The sequence below is a fragment of the Electrophorus electricus genome, unplaced genomic scaffold (genome assembly GCF_041902795.1).
Source record: "Electrophorus electricus isolate QZ-2024a unplaced genomic scaffold, ASM4190279v1 Scaffold313, whole genome shotgun sequence".
Classification (NCBI taxonomy): domain Eukaryota; kingdom Metazoa; phylum Chordata; class Actinopteri; order Gymnotiformes; family Gymnotidae; genus Electrophorus; species Electrophorus electricus.
This window is the reverse complement of record NW_027658598.1, coordinates 6774-31499: the sequence shown is the minus strand read 5'-3', so window position 1 is coordinate 31499 and position 24726 is coordinate 6774. Positions and strand designations below refer to the sequence as shown.

Sequence of the window (24726 nt, the reverse complement as noted above, 5' to 3'; positions counted from 1 at the left end):
ATCCCCAGCTTGCTGCAAAAACATACACCAATGCCTACTTCACAGACGTCAACACCTACGATGACTACTAAGCATGGAGTTGTACGCCCAGCGCTCCACTGCGACTAATCCATGCCTTCTTCTCTTTTGTTTTTTGGCTTTGTGCATTGCTTTTTTCGATGTTTTATCTTAAGCGTCATTCAAAAATAAACTCCCAGCGATTCATCCTGAGGTCTAACGGGGACTCTACGCTCATGCTCGCTGGTGTGGACACCAGAGCTCTGTAAACGCTCCTCCATGCCCTTGTGGGCATCACCACTGCATCTGTGGGATGGAGAAACATTTAAAAAAGTTGTTAGAGAGGCAGTCTGCTCTCTAACGTGACTCCTGTGGATCGTCTGGGGCCATGCCTGGCTTTGCTGCATGGTCTTCATCCAGCGTCGTCTTCTCCGTTGTCATTTCATTTGTTTTGCATGGTCGATTGCGTCCCAGCGGACGGGACCCGTGTCCTGCGTGATCTGGAGAGCTTTGTCTGCTGTGCTGATTCAGCACTTGCCCTGTGCCTCACCGAGATCCCATGCTGAGGCCCCGCGCTGGTGTTTAGGATGTTCGTCCACCGGAACAGAAGAAAAAAAAAGGCACATCAGACAAAGTCCAGACAATCAACACGTAGACACTTTGGTGTCTGGCAAAGGTGTTTGTGTCTCTTTCAGGCTTGTGTTGACTGAGCTGTTAGCAGTGGTCGGAATATGTGTTTTTGTTGTACACTCAGCATATATTGTATGTCTGTGTAGCTTTTGTAGATTGAACTATGACAATGCAGTGTTAGCTCGCTCTGCTGTAACCCTGCGTTTCTGCATAGCATCGTTTTAACATGTAGAAGAGGTCTGAAGAAGGACAGTCCAAGCACACTTTATCACTACCTTTTTATAACTGTAAGACTTTGATAATTTGAATACAATGAGCATATTTCATGTTGTTGTTTTGTTTAAGATTTAAACAGGAAGTCACACAGATGAGTATTATTCTTATCTAATTGTTGTTCATTTGTCTAAATGTCATTTTCATGTTTTCTAAATGGTATGCTAATTCCTTTTTCTTCGTTGTCACATTTCTTCATGGAGATAACCACCTATAATGGAAAGGCATCATCGCTGACGGGACGTTTGTTCGATTTCTACTAACTTTCTTTTTTACCTGCAAAGAATTCTGTTTGCTTGTTTTAATCTGCATAAATTAAAAGTGCTTCATATACTGTTACCAGTGTTTGGAGTGTCTCCGGTCCAGAGAGGGTGGGGCGGGAGAATGGCTGCGATGGATGGCCTTCCACATACTTTTGCAGTGACACAATCAGTTTCTTTCGGAGCACTGCTCTCCGTCAGCTTTTAACCTGATGGGGAAAATTTTGTCCTTGTAATTAATCACCTGCACAGAAGTGCTGATACCACTGATCCCAGAGCAGTATCAGGCAGCCAGGAAATCAATCAGTGTTTACCTTGACTTGATGTGCACTGTATCTTAAACTACTGTCAGGGTCGGCCAGGGTCCCGCCGTGTTTAGGGAAGCATTGATGTCAGTCATGTGTTATTGAAAGGGATGTCTGTTCGGGTCCATTTGCAGTAGTGTGGCAGCTCTGTGGCAGTTTCAAGTTTCTTCTTAAATAACTAACATACTATGCACTTCCTTCTGACCTGAAGATGACCCTCTGCCTGTGTTGCTGTACAAAACACATCCTGTTAACCAAGGCATGCTCGCACACGCACACACACACACACACACACACACACATACACACACACAGACACACACACGCACACACACATACACTCACACACACGCTCGCACACACACACACACAGACACACACACACACAGACACACACACACACAGACACACACACGCACACACACACACACACACACACACACACACACACACACACTCACACACACACACAGACACATACACACACACACGCACACACACACACACACAGAAACACACACACACACACATACACTCTCACACACACGCTCGCACACACACACACACACACACACACACGCAGACACATATGCATGCCTGGATCAAGTGTATCATCTCACATGTAAACCCAAAGTTGGATTACCGCCCATCAGGAGTCTGTGCAGTCGCTGTGTCGCCATCCAGCTGAGGGTCCAATCAGGAAAACAAAGATCATGAAAAGGAGAGAACTGTTGCAGTAGTGGCGCCACAGTGTTACACAGGACACCCTGAGAACTGTTACAGTAGTGGCGCCACAGTGTTACACACCCAGAGAACTGTTACAGTAGTGGCGCAACAGTGTTACACAGGACACCCTGAGAACTGTTACAGTAGTGGCGCCACAGTGTTACACAGGACACCCTGAGAACTGTTACAGTAGTGACGCAACAGTGTTACACAGGACACCCTGAGAACTGTTACAGTAGTGGCGCAACAGTGTTACACAGGACACCCTGAGAACTGTTAAAGTAGTGGCGCCACAGTGTTACACACCCAGAGAACTGTTGCAGTAGTGACGCAACAGTGTTACACAGGACACCCAGAGAACTGTTACAGTAGTGGCGCAACAGTGTTACACAGGACACCCTGAGAACTGTTACAGTAGTGGCGCCACAGTGTTACACACCCAGAGAACTGTTACAGTAGTGGCGCAACAGTGTTACACAGGACACCCTGAGAACTGTTGCAGTAGTGGCGCCACAGTGTTACACACCCAGAGAACTGTTACAGTAGTGACGCCACAGTGTTACACAGGACACCCTGAGAACTGTTACAGTAGTGACGCCACAGTGTTACACACCCAGAGAACTGTTGCAGTAGTGACACGACAGCGTTACGCACCCTGAGCCTTCGCAAGTGCAGCTGTCTCCCTTCTCTACTGATCTAAACCTCATTCTCCGTTTCCATCTCAGTGCACGTGTTTTCAATGCCCCGTCGCTTCCATGTCTTCAAACATTGCTCCTAGGAAGTTCAGCTTTGTTCTTTGGCATCCAGCTATGCAGCCTGAAACTGCAGTGTTTCATGAAGAAAAAGTCAGAACTGCTGTTTGTGATACGCATTCGTAACATCCCAGAAGGGACTTCACAGGTTATTTTCATCATTCCCAAATACCTGGACCAAGCATAAACAATTCTGCAATATCACGTATAACTTTAAACAATTAAGAATGTGTATGGGAACTCCTTTATGGGGCAGGCACGTTGAGGGCCTGTGGATCTGTTATTAACGTACATGTTACTGAGACACAGGCCAGCCAATACCTGGTTTAGCTTCCCTTTAGGATATCCACCTGAATCACACATCCATTTCTGCATTTCCTGCCCTGTAGTGCTTGTTGACTCTGAAAATATCAATGTAACAACAGTTAATGCTTACTGAAACTGTTCAAGGGTAAACCACAGTTTGTAAAACTACATGCTGTGAGAGCGCTTTGGAATAATCTGGATTTCTGCATGAATGCCTCCTAAAGTGGGGTCTGATCTTAATAAAAATAAATAATGTTTTTTTCAACAAACAGCACACACAGTATTTTACACTGTAATGCCTTATTGGAACAATTGGTTCAAATCATTAAAGTAACAAGTACAAAGAACAAGAGCATTCATGAGAGTTAAGTGTTCTGTTCAGGTGTTCTAGTTGGGTTTTCAATTCAGGTGTCAGGTGCTCTATTCAGGTGTTCTATTCAGGTGTCAGGTGTTCTATTCAGGTGTCGGGTGTTTTGTTCAGGTGTTCTATACAGTTGTCAGGTGTTCTATTCAGATGTCAGGTGTTCTATTCAGTTGTCAAGTGTTCTATTTGGGTTTCTATTCAGGTGTCAAGTGTTCTATTCAGGTGTTCTATTCAGGTGTCAGGTGTTCTATTCAGGTGTCAGGTGTTCTATTCAGGTTTCTATTCAGGTGTCAGGTGTTCTATTCAGGTTTCTGTTCGGGTGTCAGGTGTTCTATTCAGGTGTCAGGTGTTCTATTCAGGTTTCTATTCAGGTGTCAGGTGTTCTATTCGGGTTTCTATTAAGGTGTCAGGTGTTCTATTTAGGTTTCTATTCAGGTGTCAGGTGCTCTATTCAGGTTTCTATTCAGGTGTCAGGTGTTTTATTCAGGTGTCAGGAGTTCTATTCAGGTGTCAGGTGTTCTATTCAGGTTTCTATTCAGGTGTCAGGTGTTCTATTCAGGTTTATTTTCATCTGTCAGGTGTTCTATCCAGGTGTTCTATTCAAGTGTCTGGTGTTCTATTCAGGTTTCTATTAATCTGTCAGGTGTTCTATTCAGGTTTCTACTCAGGTGTCAGGTGTTTTATTCAGGTGTTCTATTCAACTGTCAGGTGTTCTATTCAGGTGTCACGTGTTCTATTCAGGTTTCTACTCAGGTGTCAGGTGTTTTATTCAGGTGTTCTATTCAACTGTCGGGTGTTCTATTCAGGTGTTCTATTCAGGTGTCAGGTGTTCTACTCAGGTTTCTAATCAGGTGTCAGGTGTTCCATTCAGGTTTCTACTCAGGTGTCAGGTGTTTTATTCAGGTGTTCTATTCAACTGTCGGGTGTTCTATTCAGGTGTTCTATTCAGGTGTCAGGTGTTCTATTCAGGTTTCTACTCAGGTGTCAGGTGTTTTATTCAGGTTTCCACTCAGGTGTCACACATTGTGGAAGCTCATGAGAGTGAAAAGGTTTACAAATGGATTTCTTACACTTAGGCCTTGTTAACAAAGTCTATAATCAGGCAAAGTTCAGGTAGGAGAAAAGCTGCTCTCTCTCTGGGCCTAACACTGATGTGAGGACACACCAGCGAATCCTTAAACAGGTGACACGTGATGACAGGATACTATGACGGACAGCCTCTGCTCGCCAAACAAAATGTTTGCTCTTAAGTTTGGTCTTAATACCACATGAATGTTGCTTGACAGTAATGGAACAATATTCCTTGGACACCTGAGGTTTAAACTAGTTTAAATTGGTTGGTATACACACAGTCATGAAATACCACAGACTGAAACCTCTCTATTGCGACGCCAGCCAGAGGGAGTGCAACAGTGTAAAGAGTCTCTGCTGCTTCTGCATCTGGCACTAGCTGAGGGAACAGCAGATTCTAATATATGTCTGGATATAGTAAAATAGAACGTCCACCCATTTGGTTGTGATGCAAAAGAGGTCGAGTCATTAAGAGAGTGCCTTAAAGTGACTCCACTGACCATAGTCCCATGGTCCAGCACTACAGGGGAACACTGGACAGGCCGCTTGAGCAAGACATCCTGTAATAAACACAAACTGCAGACCAACACACCTCCATCCTTCTGTGAAGGTCTGATCAGCAGATGCACCTATCGCTTCAGTTGATGTTGCTGTTACACATTAGGGGTTATTTTCATGCAGAAGTCATGAGAACGTCCCTTGGTGTGTCTGCCTGTAAGACATGTTGGACAGCAGTGTGGTCCATCACCTCTGTCCTGCTGTTTGTGCTCAGCATATGAGGTGGTGCTATGCGCAGGACCTCCACCTCGATGTCAGAGCCCCTGCTCCGTTTGGTCTCCCGGGCCCATTGGCAGCTGGGTGGAGACCCACGCCCCAGTCTTCATGGAGTCTGACAGCTGCAAACACTCCTCCTCCTCCTCCTCTCCACGAAACCCTCCATCGTTTACCGCAGTAAAGGTTTTCGGTTCAGATTGAGGCAGAAATATGATGTGGCTAACCTGAAACTGCAGTAGTATCAGTTTCACAAGTTTTAAAAGCGCAAAGCGAGTTATTTCAAGAACGTGAAAGTGAGATTGAAGGTATGTTTATGTTCAGTTTATTTCACAGCTTCAAGTAAAACACTGTACAACCTTGAAGGTTTATTAAACTTAAACTGTCTCTCTCTTTGAAATTCTTACTCAACACGTTCATGCCTTTGCCCGTCATCTCAGTGAATCGTATTTGCTCACGCTGCGCGTGACGTCACACACATGCCAAAGATTCCTGTCTGATGGTGAAATTTGGTGCACGTTTACAGTGAGCCCGAGGTGCCCAGGCTGGCACGGCCTTCCCCTTCTCTCGCTGCACTCTTCTTTCTCTCCTTTGTTTTCTCCACCTCTTTCTCTTTCCACTCAGAGTTAAAGGAAGGACACCGTTTCCTTGTATTCATCACTTCTGTGACGTCCCCCAATGAAACGTTTCCACATAAGCATGTTCTTTCGGGACGTGTAAATCATGAACGGAGTTCAGCAGATCTCCTGCTGGATCCATCTCCTCAGACGTTGAGCTTTCATGGTAAAGGGGGAGGCTTTTGCAGGGCTGTGGACTGTCTGTTACAGTCAGCAGTTGACAGCAGCTGCTTCCCTACACAGCAGGTTATTTTTTATCTGCGTTGGCAGTATCTTAAAGAATGTTGTAACTTAACATTTTACTTGCCATTTAAAGTCTATGATTCCTAAAGCTATTAATGACAACATTATTGTCGTTGTACCGGGCCTGAGCATTGTTTTGCGTTGTTTTCACACTGTCGTTAATAATACCTGGTCATTACCGCTTTGGACAAATGCGTGTTTCCTAGTGTTGCAGTTCATAATGGATATTGGTGTATAACAGAAATGTCAGCAGATGAGAAGGTCTCCACATGGGTATGCATCATGTGTGTATGCATCGCAGTCTCCAACGGCCATGCAGACCTATAGTTTCACCTGCCGATCTTCACTGCAAACACGCAGTGTCTCCTCTGCTCTCGAGACTAGCCTCCTATGTTCCTCTGAGCCTTGCTGATATGAAACACAAGCATCTTTCCTCAGCTCAGCCTCAAACAGTGTGTCAGACGTATAATGACTGAAGATTGAAGACAGAAGTCCCTGACGTTTGGACTTCTCGTCTGGTCGTCTAGTCACTTTCACTCATCACAATGTATCTGTCCTTAAACCCCTGAGTGGAATAACGACTTGACAAGTGCTGTCCAGCTTCTGGGGTTCAGGACAGGTCTCGTCTCTGTAAGTCTGCACTGGACCTGCGTGATGGATGACGTGGGCGTTGGCTTCGTGGGTTTGGTCCCATGGTGAGAGACAGACCAATTTCATACAAAAGCAGGTTCACTCTGCCTTGTAGACACTGGGCGTCCAGTCCTGTCAGGTGCACAATAACACTCAGTCTGACATCGGATAACACTGGAACCGCTGAGTCCAAGTAGAAAGGACGAGAAAACCTTGGAAGAATGTAGGAGTTGTGTGTGTGTGTGTGTGTGTGTGTGTGTGTGTGTGTGTGTGTGTGAGGGGGTGTTGGGTGTGTGTGTCTGTGGGAGGATGGGCTTGTGTGTGTTCCAGTAGTCATGGTCCTAAGCTGTACTGAGAATGCTAGCTCCCCTCCTCACAAACACACACACCACTGTCATGACATCTGGGGCTGCAGGTGGTTCAGATGCAGAAAGCCACGACTCAGATCACTGGAAATCTCCTTCTCCTCCAGCCAGACTTGCCTGCCAATTCCCAGTCAAGCTCTGCCACTGTTCATCAGCAGCTGCTCCGGCCAGCGTTTCTCTCTCTCTCCGCCCCTCTGAATCCAAACAGTTGTGCTCTGTCCTCAGTATCAGCCAATCCCATGAGCTCCATGACAACTCTACACCTCCTGCTTCTCCAACTCCATCAATGAGGGGTTTGTCAAAAAACTCTCAGCTGCCCTCTACAATCCCCACCACCCCACTATGGGATTCATCTCGCCTGCTGAGAGAAACAGAGGTTGCTGTTGTAAGCAGGAGTGATATAGAGAGTGCTGGGGAAAAGAATTTAACAGAGAGGATAAACACATTATTAGGAGTCTTCTGAAGAAGAGTTTTCCTAACTGAATCGGAAACCTGCCAATAGCTTGTGTTTCCTATTTAAATTTTATTCAGATGTTGTTATTTACTGTTATTGTTTATTGTTGTTGTACATCCAGGTGATCCCAGCAGCAAAGACAAAACATTTAATCAGTTTTGTTTGTCCCAAAGCTGCTGTATGTTTTTGTCTTTAAACACGTAGCCTTTCTCTCAGCTCTGTTTAACAGCACTTGGAGCCCCGTGGGTCACCACAGGACAGGTGAGCGAGTGATGCTAATGTCCCCTTCTGTTTGTGTGGTCCCCCACACACACTCTGGGTTGGCATCTCTCTCAGTCGACAGTAAGAGAGGTGAGAACTGAGCTCTCTTCGAGCATCCCCGCACCTCAAGCATGGCTCCCAGCAATGGGGTCGAACCCTTCTTGGCTTCCGATGCCAAGCTACGAGCCATCAGTGAGATTTCTACGAGCCATCAGTGTGATTTCTCTCAAATCCATCAGCACACTCTGGCATCTAGGAGTGTCTTCAAGGTGATTTATTTGGTATGAGTAACATATTAAACTTAGTTCAACAGCAGGATTCTGAACTGTGATTGAGACATAGGAGGACTTCCTGCGATCGTAAATCAATGGGACATGCCGTCTGAGTGTTCTCATCACTTTCAATGTCTTTCACAAGGAGAAAGGTCTAAATTAATTAATAAGCAATCTGTCATAGCTCTGGGCTCTAGGTCATCATTAGCATCACCCTGAAGATAAGATTTCTCCGTGATAGCTCTAGGTCAGCGTTATTGTCACTCTGAAGGTAAGATCTCTCAATGATAGCTCTAGGTCAGTGTTAGCATTACCCGGAAGGTAAGATCCCCACACGATAGCTGACATTTAAACTATGGGTCACAACCTTCTCTTGATATCCGACAAGCCGATTCAAGACCTCAATAACAATTCCCTTCCACTTTAAAGTTATGGTTGTTACATTTTCAGACATTCAGACAGTTTCCTGGGGAAGGGCAGATTGATGTAGGCTTTTAAATGTTCTGATCTGATCTCTAAGATCTTTAGGAGAATAAACAGCAGCCTAAAGGAAAAACAAAACCAGCAAAAAAGTTTTGGTACTATTTATTCACCCAAATGGTTTTGGGAGAACGGCCTTTGGTGACTTTGATGAACTTTGATGAAATGTGGTTTTGGATCATCTGTGTGAATTTACAGCTGGACAAACTCTGCATTCGTCTGCATTTCTCCTCTGGCAAAATTTAGCACCATATCAAGAAACAAAGGCTGCTTAGAAAGTCCATTTTGTTGTAGGTAAGAAAATAAGGTTCAGTCTGTTGCCTCTGGGAGCTTTCTCGAGAAAGACCACGTAATCTGACCATATGTTACACACTTCTGTATTGCTTTGTATCATATTGCGCAGGGCTCATTTTGTGAGACCTTGGGTGGGAATCCCATTCCCTGTGGCTGAAAAAGGACAAAGCCTACTTACAAAGCAGAGAAGAAAAAGAAATCTATCCCACTCCCAGGGAGCTAATCCAACACAAACAGCAAAGGAAGCATCTACGAGGGAAACATCATCCTGTGGCCGATCAGACTCTGAGCTTGTCCTGAGCTTGTGCCTTTTTCAGCTTCACTCGCAGAGATGATTGCCTGGCTGGACGCCATGACATTTATCTGTCACAGAACATTACAAAGTCAAAACATTCCACAGTGCAAACACTACGTCATGCACCATCACTGCAAGTCTCCGATGGGGCGGGAGTGCAGAGTTTTGTAGTCTGTGCCGGGTGTGACATAATTCATCACCATAGTAACCACCCCGGGCCTCGGAGTCTCCAAACAACCCGTACACTGTTTGACAGGTTGCAGGCAGAAACAGGTCATGGGATTTTGGTGGGGAGTTAAATAATATATAGTTGTAGCAAGCAAACATATATATATATATATATATATATATATATATATATATATATATATATATATATATATATATATATATATATATATATATATATATGACTAACAGAACATGTGTGTCTCTGTATGTATATATATTTTTATTGTTTATCGGTTGTTATAGCAACCGAATATCAGTTATATATATGGGCAATGTGGCACTGTTCAAAATTCAAAAATACCATCAGAACATGTAGCATGTGTGGATGCGTTGGTTCGTTGAGCTCAGTGCCCTCATCACTACAGCTCTGCTCCAGAGTCAGAGAGAAATGTTTCTGTCTTACTAACTCTAAACCTAAACCTAACCCTAACAAAGTGTATGTGTGTTTGTATACGCACAAGTTGTACCATTAAAGTTTTTCAGTAGCTACAGAACATTTATCAACAGACTCCGACAGCTCCATCTCTGTTATCTTTCAGGGACTGCTGTGCTGAAATGAGACTTTAGTTACTGCTGTTTTTGTTCTTCTTCTTCTTCTTTTACTTCTTCTTCTTCTTCTTCTACTTCTTCTTCTTCTTGTCGATGCTGTTGCTGTTGTTTCAGAAGCATTTGGATTTGGAGCGCCTCTGCCAGGCTTTGTTCCGAAGTTTGATTAATGACCACACACTACATCTGTTGCTCGAAAGACACTGGATTGCCTTTAACAAGAGGAAGTTGGAGTCAGAATGGACTTAATCACTGAGCAGCTGGCTGTAGCCCCGACACGGAGACACTACAGAGACCAACACTGTACACAACCACGCCAGGCACTGCTGTGCTAATGTGCCTGCTAATTGGTACTCAGTATTTAGGAGTCATTTTCTTTCCCCAGTCTCTGTGCAGAACCACACCTTTCTTCTGCCCCAACAAATGTTCAATGCATTTAGATACAACCACACAAACATTCAATGTTAAAGCTCATTTGTTGTTATAAGCAGGCATTTACTTAAGTCGATATTGTATAGTAGCACTGTAGAAAAGACAGTAACACCTGATAGAATTCAGTTATTCATTGCCAAACGTGCATATGGACACATGCAGAATACATAAATCCCACAGGAAGTTATGACTCCCAAAATCAATTTTCATTGTCTGTTTTCTGTCTGGACAACCTATTAACCTATTAAAAAACAACCTCTACCAAAGCTTCTGCATAAGACAGGAACTGATGTGTTTTCCTGGGAAAAATCCCTTTCATTTGAGCGCATCCAATTAAATTTATGAGTGGCTTTAATGAGTTCTGAAATGAGTTATTGATCGCTTACACATGCGCTTCAAGCAAACACTCTATGCAAAATTCCACAAAGTAAATAAATAAATGTGGTTAGATATTGAATTGCAATAGTTTGCCTAGACAATTTCATCAAGTGCTTAAAAGTGAAGGTCACAGTCCGAGTCTTATAAGACACCCTGGTGGCAATATTCCCTCCAATGGCATCCAGTTCACTGATAACATGCAAACACACACACACACAAACATCGCACACACCCACACAAACACACCAGCAGATATCTACTTTGAGAAATTACTTCAGTCTGCATTCATTAACCGAGAGAGTCATCATAAGAAAAACCACCAGCCACACAAGACCACTAACATTCTCGCCATGCATTTATCACTATTGTTAGGAGGTAACCTGCGTTTGGTCAACACAAGTCTTGGAAAAATGCTGTCAAGACCTTAAAATCTTTTCATGAAGTCAAACTACAAGTTTAACTACATGAATTCTTTGGTCAGAGGTTTCGGACAGATAATAGAAGATAAATGGAATGAAATGGGAAGCTTTAGCCCAGTCCTTTCTGTGGGAAATCCAGGATTGTACGGAAGAAGGATGCCAGTAATTATCTTCCCTTTTCTTAGTCATTTTAGGGACCTGAACTGACTTTTCAGCAGAAGGTCAAGCAAAGTTAAAGTGAGTTCCAGAAAAGCATGAATGATTGTGGAAATGTCAGTATTGTTCACAGATTCTCTAAATAAAGTGAACATATAAGTGATGACTGTACTGAATTATATGTAGAGCACACTGAATTAGAAGATATGCGGGAATGATCTGGATTAGCGGATGACTGGCTCCAAATCATCTTTCTCTGCAGCAGCCTTCACTTTGTGGATCTTCTGAGGTGTTTTTTCTCCAGTTTTTAACTGTAAGAATGACGTTAATTTCAGAATAAGATGAGATGTATTCTGAAGACCCTGCTTCTCTCATACAGTGACCTTAACTATTATTAGAACCATTAACATGGACCCTAATATGCACAATGTTTATAAGAACTGCTGGTATATTCCTCATGTCACACTCTTTCTGCTGGCATGTTCTGCATTGGTTCCTCGTGCGTTTATGTAATGCTTTGCACTGGTGTGTCTGCACAGTGTGTGCATGCGCATAATCACATCCCCATTTATTTAGGGTTCACTCTGTGTTCAGTGTGACCTGATTTTCCCCTCAGGAATAAAACAAAGTCTGTCTAGCCTCCTACATACCCTGACCCGTCTGTGTGCTTATGGGGCGGTGAAGACCCCGAGTGGGTGGCATTCCACATTAGCAGGTGTCAGAAAGCAGGATCCATACACACTACTGCTAGGGCTGTGAAAGATACACCTAGACCCTCACGCGTCACCAGGAGTTATTCCACGCACTTTTTTTGGAGGGGGGGCTAGACCGACTGACTTTTGACCAGGCGTTAGGGTAGAGGATCAGTTTCTCAGGAGAGGAACTGAGCTCAGATGAGATTTGTTTGTATCCTCAGTAATTCGCAGCCCCCTGATTCTATCCAGGAAGCACTTTTTCTCTCTTTGTCTGTGTTAACGCTGGCTACAGGCCAGAGCCGGACACCGGAGGCCGTGCCTTATTGACAGCTCATCTGGAAAGCAACGGACGCAGCAGGTGTTCTATCATGGTGAAAACGCATTCAGCACTCTTTCGTCTTTGAGGAACGACTTGTCTGTTTTCACTTGCTTTCTGTTTCCTCCACTTGAACTTAGCATGTTCAAGGACATCACTCACTTGTCTGTTCTCGTGTGTTTGTAAATGTGCAGTTTCACAAACAACCACATGGAATGACACAGGTGTCGAGCTGTGAGTGACTCTAAACAAGCAGATTTGGTATAAATGTCTCAGTGAGAAAGATTGTAAGGAATCTAGTTGAGCGTGCACAATAGCTGTATGTTGTTGGATTTATTAGTTTTCTTATGTGAAGGAGGGGGGGTTGTTTTGGGGGGCGTTGTTTTTTTGTTTTTTTGAATAAAAAATTTGTCCTCATTTTCTTCCCTCTTGTCAATGGAACCTCGAATGCCACCGAAGGGAAATACATCTTGTACAGAAATGAGATGCCACCCAAATGAAAACAGATTGGGAGTGCAACCATGCAACCCTCTTGGTCCTCCATTATAGAGATGGCGGGCTGAGAGCACAAGACAGATGAGACCATTCATTTTCAGCGCTGAGTGCCCTCACCGCACGAGCTGAGCGCACCACGGCTGCGCTGTGAACACAGCGTCCGTTCGAGCTTCTGGATGCCGAGGTTAGGGATATGATGATTATAACGGGTAGTGGAAAAAAGACTGATGGAAAGAAATCCAGTTTTATTTCATCTTCAAAAATATTTTGAAATTGTCGTGAGAGAGGGTCTAAATGTAAACAACGCTTTCCCGCTGATGTTAATGTCAGTGTTGCTCAGTGCTGTGCCTTTCTGGAAGTGAGCGTTATTTTTAAAATCCTTTTGTTGTTTCCTTTCTTTTTGTCTTTGTTTATGTCCATATATATATAGATAGATAGGTTTTTTTTGGCAATTATATTGTGGGGTTATTAAAGATGGATACATAAATGTGTTGCTTGGCTGATCCTAAAATTAGAATGTCACACTTCTGGAAGGAAGATCTGTACCATCTGCATGGGCTAGAGAGGAAAATTCATGCGTCATTAGAGGAAACACTCCACGCCATGACCACAAAGACCCTCTGAAAAAGCCTCTCTGAAACAGACTCTCTGAAACAGACCCTCTGAAACAGCCTCTTTGAAACAGCTTCTCTGAAACAGATTCACTGAAACAGCTTCTCTGAAACAGACCCTCTGAAACAGACCCTCTGAAACAGCCTCTCTCAAACAGACTCTCTGAAACAGACCCTCTGAAACAGACTCTCTGAAACAGACTCACTGAAACAGCTTCTCTGAAACAGACCCTCTGAAACAGATTCTCTGAAACAGACTCTCTGAAACAGACTCTCTGAAACAGCCTCTCTGAAACAGACCCTCTGAAACAGACCCTCTGAAACAGCCTCTTTGAAACAGCTTCTCTGAAACAGACCCTCTGAAACAGACCCTCTGAAACAGACTCTCTGAAACAGACTCGGCACTCATTCCGCGTTCGTTTAGCGCATGCTAGCTAATGTGTGCTCCCCTGAATCAGTGCACAAACACTTCGTAGATAGAAAGCTGTCTGATTAGAGTTTCATCACATTAAGAAAATAATTATTCTTTTAATTGCTGTCATGTAAGGTAGCCTTTGGGCGTCTGAGCAGGGAACACATCAAAGTCCCATTTGCTGCTTCTGGCTTAATGGCTGTCTCCTCTTTGATGGGTCATTATCATATCGAGACAGGCTTCTGTGTTTTTCCTTAAATGTTGCCTCAGATTTATCTCATATGGATTGCTTTAAGATATGAAAGTACTGATGTGTCGCCCAGCAGAGCATAAAGCCAGATGAATGTTCTGGTAATCTCAGCAATCTGAGCCGTGCTAATAAACCTTTTAAACATGTCACAGCTCTCGCAGGATTAGTATTTACTTTGATTATAAGACTCATCAATCTTCTGTAAACAATGCCGTCGATTTAATATTTGATCATCACAAAGTCATCAGAGCATCTTCCTGTGTGCTTAACACAGAGGTTCATTCATAATTCCTCTGATGATTTTTTTTTGTTAGCCAGCAATAAAGCTTTGAACGTGTGGCTCGTGGCTTAAGCATGAGTGTTTAGCGGCCCAAATCGATAAATGAAGGAGCCGCAGGACAAAAGACGACGTCCGTGATTTGTTCACATCACCTCTGCTTGGTTCAGTAAGAGCAGCTGAAAATAGGTCTCGAATAAGCAACCTTCTGATGTTTTACTAGCCTATATTATAAAAATGCCTCGGGGCAAGGAAAAAATCTTTTTCCTGAATGGAGTGGAATGGCTGAATGGAAATGAGAGAACAGATCGTTGGCACACAAGAACGACTTTGCACAGTGTGATGAGAACAGATCATCTTTAGTGAGGTGAGTTTAAGAGTGTGTGTGTGTGTGTGTGTGTGTGTGTGTGTGTGTGTGTGTGTGTGTGTGTGTGTGTGTGTGTGTGTGTGTGTGTGTGTGTGTGTGTGTGTGTGTGTGTGAGATGCTGATAGCTACCAAGACACCCCACAGTAGAGTAAAGTGAACCCCAGTGGACGGACCTGCTGCTGAGGCAATGCTTTAGAGACAATTTAACAAAGATTTATTATGTGATGGGAAACAAACATGATTCACTTTAGGGTGCACATGGGGAAAATAATTACGTTTTAGTCCACGTTTCTAAGTGAGTAAGCGCCAACTAGCAGAGGACATGAGGGAAGGTTCTCATGCGCTCATCTGTTTCCCCCAGAGCTGTTTCTCCAGTCACTTGGACCACCGAACCACAAGAAGAGACGAGAACATCAGAGCACTTGACATCATTGCTGGTGGTACCCTCATGCTCACCTGATGCACAGCTGTGTGAAGCCCGCATTTAATGCACGATTGAACCCTTTGTTGGATTATCCTGGATTGTGTTTAATCCAGGAGTAGCAGTTTTCACAGTAATCCTGGTATATCTGGAGCCTGTAGAGCTCTACCACCTGTTTTTATTCTGTCACAAGTAATTAAGGGCAATTGTACATTAATCCAGGCTATGCCCCCTTTACAAATTGGGCTTTTAAAATATTTTATACTGAAAAATCTGTAAAAGAGAACTTTAGCAAAAGAAATATTTTGTGACAGAAAATCTCATACAGTTTCATCTAGAGGTGTTTCAGAAGATGTCATCTAGAGAACTCTACAGGTCTACACACACACACACACACACACACACACACAAACACACACCCACACACACCCCTTCCCTCTTTAGTTTGGCAAATGATATGTGTATTCGAACCAACCATTTCAGCCAACACTCGTCTGTTCATTTTCCTGGCCTAGTCAGTCCCAAACACACACAAACACACACCTGTCCCATTACCTGACTTTGAGTGCTTCACTCTTATTTGGTTTCATGATAAAACTGAGGTGTACATGACTTCTAGCCAGATAAATTCTTCATTTGAATTTACAGGTATTCTCTCATCATTTAACTACCACTATGCCGTTTAAGGTGGGTTATGTTAAAGCAGGTCAAAGTCCTTTAGATGACTGATTAAAAGCTTGGACCATATTTCTCAAATCCACCTTAAGGCCCTGTAGCATTTTCTCTCCTTACTCCAAATGCTTTATTAGCAGGACATGTCTGATCATCTTCATACTTCAGTCCAACGTTCATTGAGCACTGCAGAGTGCATAAAATAACCTCTAAATTTGACATTTTTTGTATACTGCCCCCTAACGACCATTTAGGAATTACACTTTATTTGGTGTTATCTTTGATGTCATAGATAGGACTTATTGACTATAGCGAATCATAAGCTACCTTATATTGCATATTCACGAGCTGTGAACTCATCTGCCCCTCCCACACTCCACTCACTCTGAACAGAGATGGTGCACGCACACAAATGCTCAGTGTTTGGATGCAAGTGGGGGAAAGGTCACTCTCTACATTTTATTTTTAAAAAAAGAGACCAAATCAAAATGGCTCAGATTTCTTTCTGGGGTTGAAGTGACACCCAGTTCCAGAGTTTGTCGCAGGCATTTTACTGTGGACTCATTTGAAAACGGCTCAGTGCAGCTCCGGATTTGACAGTAAACCCAAACTGAAGGCAACAGCTTTCCTGACACTTCCTAGAGGCAACATGGATGATAAGGTGGTACGTCTTTATTTTTAAATAAGTCATTGTTTTCATTTGACACTTTATACAATAATGTAGCAAGTGATGAGAATATAACTAAATGTGCACAGGCTATGATTTGCTAATTTTATGTAATTTAGCTCATATACAAATGTCATTTTTAAAAGTGCCATTGACTTTCTCACATTTAGCTCCTGCCGTGTGCTCAAAGCCTGTTCGCTAATAGAAGCTAGCTCGCTAACATTAGCTAATAACTTTAAAGTACGAGTGATCAATAAGTAATAAATAATGCACAGATGATACCACTCTAAATATGTTCTTAAAAAATGAATAAATTAACCAGAGAATATGATTATCTTCTATTTAAACACGACAGATTCCGCTGTTGACCGAGACCCCTAACAGCCTTTCACCTCTTCAGGTTCCGACAATTAAAGTCGAGTTGATGTGATCCTACTTCCTGCGCCACACTGACTAAGTGGGGGGCTACGTTTGACACTGAGGCTGTCAATCAATCTGTGGTGCCCACACAGCAGAATGGTAAATGGCACCAGAGAAAAAAGAAATTTATTGAAAAATATTGAAAGATAACTGGAAAATATAACTTTTCTTTGCGGAAATATTTATTTTTCACAGATTAAAAATAAACAACTGCGCATGCATGGCCTTTAATATGCTTATGTAAACTACTGGTCTTATTTGGCTATGCTGATAAAGAGACCATGAGTAATTTTAGTAAAAACTGTCAATTAATACGGAAAATGTAAATGTACATACAAAACAAACCCAAAGTATTTAAGGGTGTGATCATATTCTATGAATACATGAAAATATAATTATTGTTGCAAAAATAAACTTATGGAAGGAGTACTATTTCAAAGCTGATTATAAAGAAATGGGAATCATGTCTAATTTTTCCTAATGGCATGCTGGAATTACCAGATGATTTAGTGCATATTATTATCTATGTTTTCAAGTTAAACACCAGACTATGGAATCCTGAGCTGCTAACAGGGAGCTACACTTTCTGTCACACATTCCTACCCAGTTCTGTACATCATCAGTAGCACGTTGTAATAATAATGACTAGACTGTTACCAGCTCAAGAGATTCTTTTACAGCAAACACTGCTTATATGTGTGATTTGGTCATCTTATGGCCTGCATGCATGAACCCATGTTTCATTTCGTCTTCCACAAAGCTCGTGTGAAATGGACACCCTACGGAGTGTCTATCTAGCACATCCCTTCTACTCATGGCCCTCCTCATCTCCTGTTGCAAATGTAAACTGAAGGAGAAAAGAGGCATCCCCACTGTGCAAATCGATACGAAATAAACAGCGAGGGGGGGGGGGATCAAGTCGAGAGGTTGATGCCTCAAGGCCGTTTGTGAAGCCTGCCGCCATCGGACTCGAGCTGCCTGATAAATCCCGCAGCTCAGCGCATGAGAGCTCCTTCAGTTCCTCTCAACTCTCCGGATGCCTCACGAATGCAAAACAAAGTGTGGGACGTGACGGTGAATCGTCGGTGCTCCACAGATTACGAATACGCAGAAGAGCGGTCCCTGTTCATCACGCGCCTGCTCTCCAGCGTAGCTCTGCGTGTCCCGCTTGGCTATAAACAAATCAAGCCACGGCTCAGACTGTCAGCCCGCTGCACGCTGGAGGCAAAGTGCGCTTCAGAAAGGCCTGCTGGGACTACTTCCAGCTACGCTGAGGATCTGGGCGGCACGCGCGCCACACAGCTCGATATAACTCATCTCATCTCCATTAAATGCCAATTAGCAGGTCTGATTTCTTTTCGCTTAAGTAAACGGGGATCTTAAGCCACAGAAGGAAGTTTCCTGAGGACAGCGAGGCATTGGCAGGGCTGCGGTGAAAGGCTTTAGAGGAAAGAAGGATGCTGGAACAAGACCCCAGGAGGGCTGCAGGCTATCCCAACAAACTGGGTCAGGTTACTACCACTCACAGTGCCTTCCAAGATCTGGTTTGTGAATGTGCTCGACTTTTAGACTCGTGAGTTTTTTCATGCATTTTTATCATTATGATCATTTTTTTGCCCCCTCGTTCTTACCGAGCCTGCTTGCTCCTCAGATCCCGCACTGACACTGAACACCCTACGCCCCATCACATAGTAAATCATCATTCATTCATGTTTCCGTGTTTATTGAGTTGTTGAGACAACGCAAATGTACAAGGCAGCGTTCAAGTGAATAGTTCAAGTGCAACCAATGTCCACGACTTCAGTTGAAAATCTAATGGATTTTAACTTCCCAGTGTGTCTGGAGTCCAGTGTTATTTGAGGATATTTCTGAACACACAGTACGATGTTGATTTTATCCCCCTATTTCACTAACTGACCGGGGACGTGATTAAATGTTAATGGGTTTTTCTTTCTTTTCTGGTGCCTGGTTCTGGTCAGCATAACAGGAAGCTCACAGAAATCTGGATGCTGGGAAAGATTAAAGTGCAGTGTAATCTTTAATTGCTTTGTTGGGTGCTGCTCTCAGCAACGTTCCTGGCATCTCATTCCATCCGTGTCTTCCTGATCCGTACGCCATTTGTCATATCGTCCTGCCAAGGCCCTGGATCGTGTGCCAGCCATTAGCATTCTGACCTCTGCAGGTCATAAGACGAAAATACATCAGAAGGCTACGGCCATCCCAGATCGATGGCACCCCGGGATCGTGCCAAAGGGCAGGGAGGAGGCAGCTAGCACTGCAAAACCGCTATGGCATCCGCTGCATAAATATCCATGTCAGGATAATAGCACTGGCCTGATATACTGCTGCAGAACTAGCCTGCCTTGCAGAACGTGCCAGGAAGCAATTCTGTACCGTATTTTCCACAAACTTGGGTGAGGGATTTTTACTCTCTTTTTTTCTCCCACTGCTCCTTTTATTAGTCACAAGCCAACAGTGACATCACGAAATTCCTCCAAAGTCACCCGGAGTGCCACTGTGAACACAGGCACACGCAGTTTTCCCTGATGGAGACTGACGGTCCCGGTGTGGTCATGTTTTGCTTGGTGGTGACTGAACATCCTTTGCAAACGCAGACCGGGGTTAGACAGGAAGGTATAAGAGAATGTATCATAAACAAAACTTCACGGAGTAGCGATTTGTTTTTAGCTGTCTAACTAATCAGTGTTTTCAGGCCCAAGTAAACCAACTCCATTTTGTTGTCTGAAAGTGAAGCAATTTCAGCATTAGATGTTTTATAATTAATGTGATGTTTATTAACAAATGTGCAAGAGAGAAGTGTGAGTGGGGTAAATTTTAATCCTAATAATTTTCTCAGACTTTCAGGCAATGTATGACAAGGCCTACAGATCTAATTTATTCATAATTTATACGACGGTTAAAACATAAACAATCATGTGACAGTTATGTGACAAATCTCTGTTGAAATTCTATTGGGTTTTTTTTTTTTCTTATTTTAGATGGCAAAAAGTTATAGTTAAAGTTATAGTTTCATTTTTCAACACATCAGAAAACAAAGTACTGACGTGTTTACTTCGGGACGTGACTGTTGTGTGTTGCAGCTCACAAACTGTGCCAGTCTGTCCCAGAGGAGATTTTCAACAAACCCAGGCCTTATCAGATGTCTGAGAGAAGGCCTTTTCAACCATCAAACATGTCTGCTCTAATGAGGTGTTTTGCAAAGAGTTAATCATATCCCAGGTTCTCTACAATACTCCTTCATGACAACCAGAAAAAGGGGAAAGGCAGAAATAACTAGACATGAATTCTCATAAATGAACTGCTTCTCAAGTTACCCAAAAGCATGCATCTGAAATCAGAATGCACTGAGAATAAAATGACTATAGAGTAAGTTAAACATCTTGCACCCTGCAGTGTAATGGTCTAACAGGATGGGCAGTGGTAGCTCAGTGGTGAAGGTGCTTGATAAGTAATCAGAAGGTTGCTAGTTTAAGTCCCACCACAGCCAGGTTTCCATTGTTGGGTCCCTGAGCAAAACCCTTAACCCTCAAGTTGTGTTCAGTCATAATTGTAAGTCACTTTGGATAAAAGTGTCAGGTAAATGTAAAATGAAGAAACAGACATTCTGTCCTCACCCTCGTAAGTGTAGCTTTGTTTCCTGCTTTTAACATTAAGGCTGCAAGATGAGAAATGTCCTTTAACCTCTGACTGAACTGAAACATTCTTGTTGAATTTTGATCTTCTCTGTGTACTCAAGTACACATAAACTTAACTGCAGTGTCAAAAGGGAAGTCTGTCCAGTGACACTTCCAGTGACCTCTATATTGATTAAATAACCTCTGTATTGATGAACACAGAAGACATTTCACACCAGAGTGAAAATATCATGTAATTGTACACTTTACTCTATATTCTAGTGCTCTTTTATTCAGTCTGATATTATGTACAAAAAGTCTTCCATCTTTGACATTGTAATACCCTCTGCCTCGACTTCTACTTAACAGACTTGGAATCTAATCCACACTTCAATCCACTGTTAGAGCATTTAACAATATATTCCCAAGTTACTGTTATTGGATAGAAAATAGTCAAAGGGAAAATTGCATAACGAGATTATTCATAATACTATCTAATAATAATAATATCTAACACTGTCTAATTTTGGTCTCCTCCCAAACAAGGGAAGATGCTTAATGAAAATTGACCCCAAATATCATAACCACTACCCTGAGTCCTCCTGAGTTATGGTGAAATGTTCTTATACAGTAACTAATGTGTTTACACTGTAGCTCCTCACCTTCCACACACCTTCACCTTCTAGCACACAGTGCGTTTTCATTATTCTGTAGGTAGGTTTTTGATCTAAATGAATACGTATCATTAAACACAATTTGAGTAAAACGTCTGTTTGTCAATATTACTTTCTATGGCTTCTGTCTTTACCAAAGCCAATAAGGCTTAACATTGAAAGGACAAATGGTCTGCTGTCCTGAATCTTAACAGGCACGGCTGACAGTTCACCGATGTGGAAAGGAAGTGTGTCATCACTTATGTGAGGACATATTTTACGTGTAATGTCTGATGGAAGTTGGACGTTGACTCCATAAGGGATTCTTATGTTCTTTAGCACAGGCAAATGGAGGTAATGCTCATCGGAGGTCGCTGTCCACAGGTGGGAGGTGGGGGGTTGACATGGAGAAGACAAATTCCTGTCACTGTGGACCTTTATAGAGAACCTCATAATTAAACTGCTTATTGGCTCTTGATGGTTCTGTGTAATTTCTGGAAACTGGAGAGACAGAGAGAGAGAGAGAGAGAGAGAGAGAGAGAGAGAGAGAGAGAGAGAGAGAGAGAGAGAGAGAGAGAGAGAGAGAGACAGAGAGAGAGTGAGAGAGAGAGAGAGAGAGAGAGACAGAGCGAGAGAGAGAGAGAGACAGAGTGAGAGAGGGAGAGAGAGAGAGAGACAGAGAGAGAGAGAGAGAGAGAGAGAGAGATCCTCTTTCACTTCAGTTTGCAGCAGGTTTTCCTGCTTGACTACCCCTCCGATGGCATCAGGTCACCCGAGTCCTTATGATGAGTGTCCTTGTGCACAGCTATGAAGATACCAAGGCTGCTGCAGCCGTCTTGGTTTACGTGTACGATCACTGCAGTGTTCAGTAGGATGATATTGACACAGATGTCCGAATTCTATGCGGATTTAGCAATTTCCGTCACCCAAATCAGATAAAGAGTTACTGCTGTAATGGCCATAAAGGCTTTCGAAGGTTATTTAATCTTCTTCACTGAAGTTTCAAAATCCACGTGCAGTTAAGAAGCTTTTAACCTTAAGATACTCAGCGAGTCAGATATGGAGACAAGGAAGGTCCTTACTGAGTGCATCTTCTGAAGACGGGGTTACCTAGAGTCGCGTTTGTGATGGCTCATTCACCAGCATTTCAAAGCTGGGGTTTTTTTCCCTGATCCAGGTTGGGAGGCCCCACAATATTACTACACGGAAAACTGCATACTCGCCTGAGGCTAGACACTCCTCCTACTAAACCGTGGCCATGTGCTTTAGTAAACAGCTATGCGGTCCTTCTTTTAACAGTGAAAAGTGTGTTTTGTGTTTACTAGGTCTTCTCATACATCTTTTCACATTTAATGTATGCAAGAGGCTTGCAGATATAAGAGCGGTATCTCTTTCTGTAATACCGGTCAGTAAGCTCTGAACAGAGTGCCTTTTTTACTCCAGTGACAACAACCAATTAGCTCTTTCTCATTAGAATGTCGCACCTCCTGCCAAGGAATCACTCCTCTGTCTCCCCATGGACGCCAGTTTTTCTCAAATACTTATTAGCCCTTCTCCACATCATTAAGGGTAATAAATGCACGCAGAGAAGCCCGCCCAGTAGCTGTTGTTCCCGAACGGTGTTGGCGCTGACCCTGTTTCATAACCCTGCAGACACGTGCAGGGAGTCTAGGGTTGCGAACTCGCAGGAAGAGCGTTCCAGGGGGTTTCGCGCGCACATCAGCGGAGGTGAGAAACAAGCTTGTTATTAAGTGCAAGGGCTGGAGTGGTTCGGTGTATTCCCGTGCTCTAAACTACACACACACACCTGGAAACTGTTCTGAGACAGGAGAGCGCTCAGCATGCATGTGCGTTACAAGGGCTCTTTCAACACAGGTCACGAGTTGGACGCCGCGTCTAGCCGACAAGCGCATGGCGTCAACTGATACGTGGGTGCGCCAAAACCACAGCGAGCATCGCTCCACGAATTAAACGGTCGAACTAAGTTGAAGTGAAAGGGAACTCATCTTCACATTTTGAGTCAGCAAAAATAGTTAGGAGCTCTGCAAAGTAGCTGACGTGGGTGTAGCTCAGTAATGTGTGGTAACGCTCACATTAGTTTACTCACGGCATTAATCACATTAGTCACGTATCACCTGTATTAATCACGTGTGTGACTACCGAGTTGCTGCTGAATCAAACGCTGCCCTCTCATGCACCGTGTGTGTGTGTGTGTGTGTCACCAGGATTCTCGAGATTACAAGCTACACCTAACTGAGTGCGGGGATTGTCTGACGGGTCTGATAACTGCACGTTCACGACAGCAGACGCCAGCATCTTGTGCACTTCCTCCACATCTACGTTCCTTCAGTAAGCACGGCCAGTTCATTCTGAAGGCCCACTATGCTAGACAGACACAGGATTCAAATCTATGTATTACTGGGTAAGATAAACCTCCAAAGGCACTGCTGGGATGAACTCTGAACGTCAGAGCAAAGAAAAACACCATTTTACCTTTGAAAAACAAGCGCTTTTAAAAACGCCTCGGTCAAAGTGCCAGATGAGGGTGGTTTTCACGGACGCAGTGGGAATGTTACAGGGATCAATGTTAAGCACAGTGCTTATCGGAGTTAAACCGGAATTGTTCCACGGAACCCAACCTATATTTATTTTACATTCTCTCATTTAGAAAGATTTTGTTATGCTAACCCCAAAGCTCCCGGAAGAATGATTGCAGTCCACAGGGAAATGTAGTTCTTTGGGAAGCATGGACGTTCCGAACATTCCGGCTCTACATTTGTCCCAGTCGCTCACATACTCTTCTTCACTCGGCTAATTTGCTATGGCTCTTCCCAAAATCCAATTACTCATTCATTTGCATAAGCTGTTCTGGTTGTCGGAGCACTGGGGATTGTAGACCCGTGACAATCCTCATCCATCACAGAGAAGTCTTCGCTGCTAAGACATGCATGTGGCATTTTTGGCATTGGATTTCAAGGGTTTATACGATGAGAGTGGTGTTTGCTGAAGTTTCAGTATTGTTCATTTATTTTTGTAATGTGATTTTATCCAAAAATTTCAGTTCAGTAAACATGTTACTAAAATAAATTGGCAAAATGTACAAATGTATGTCCTTAAACTTATGCTAGAAATTGAATTTCTGGGCGCAAAAGCATTCTGGACACAAACGTCTGCACCAAAATACCCCTAAATTTTTAAAAAAGTGACATTCTGACTCATGTTTATAGTCAGAAAAAAAGTGTGTAGAACTTGGATGCATCTTTATTTCTTGCTGAATTACTAATAAAGTTTGGTCTTCTAAAATTAT

General features: G+C 43.2%; 1 long non-coding RNA gene across 1 annotated transcript; it reads left to right on the top strand.

The window, feature by feature from the left end:
* The first annotated feature begins 16173 nt into the window (after positions 1-16173).
* LOC145655676 (uncharacterized) lies at positions 16174-22018 on the top strand. Its single transcript, XR_014121676.1, has 3 exons — positions 16174-16708; positions 17067-17230; positions 17892-22018. It is a non-coding gene; the product is annotated as an uncharacterized LOC145655676 (long non-coding RNA).
* The last annotated feature ends 2708 nt before the right edge of the window (positions 22019-24726 follow it).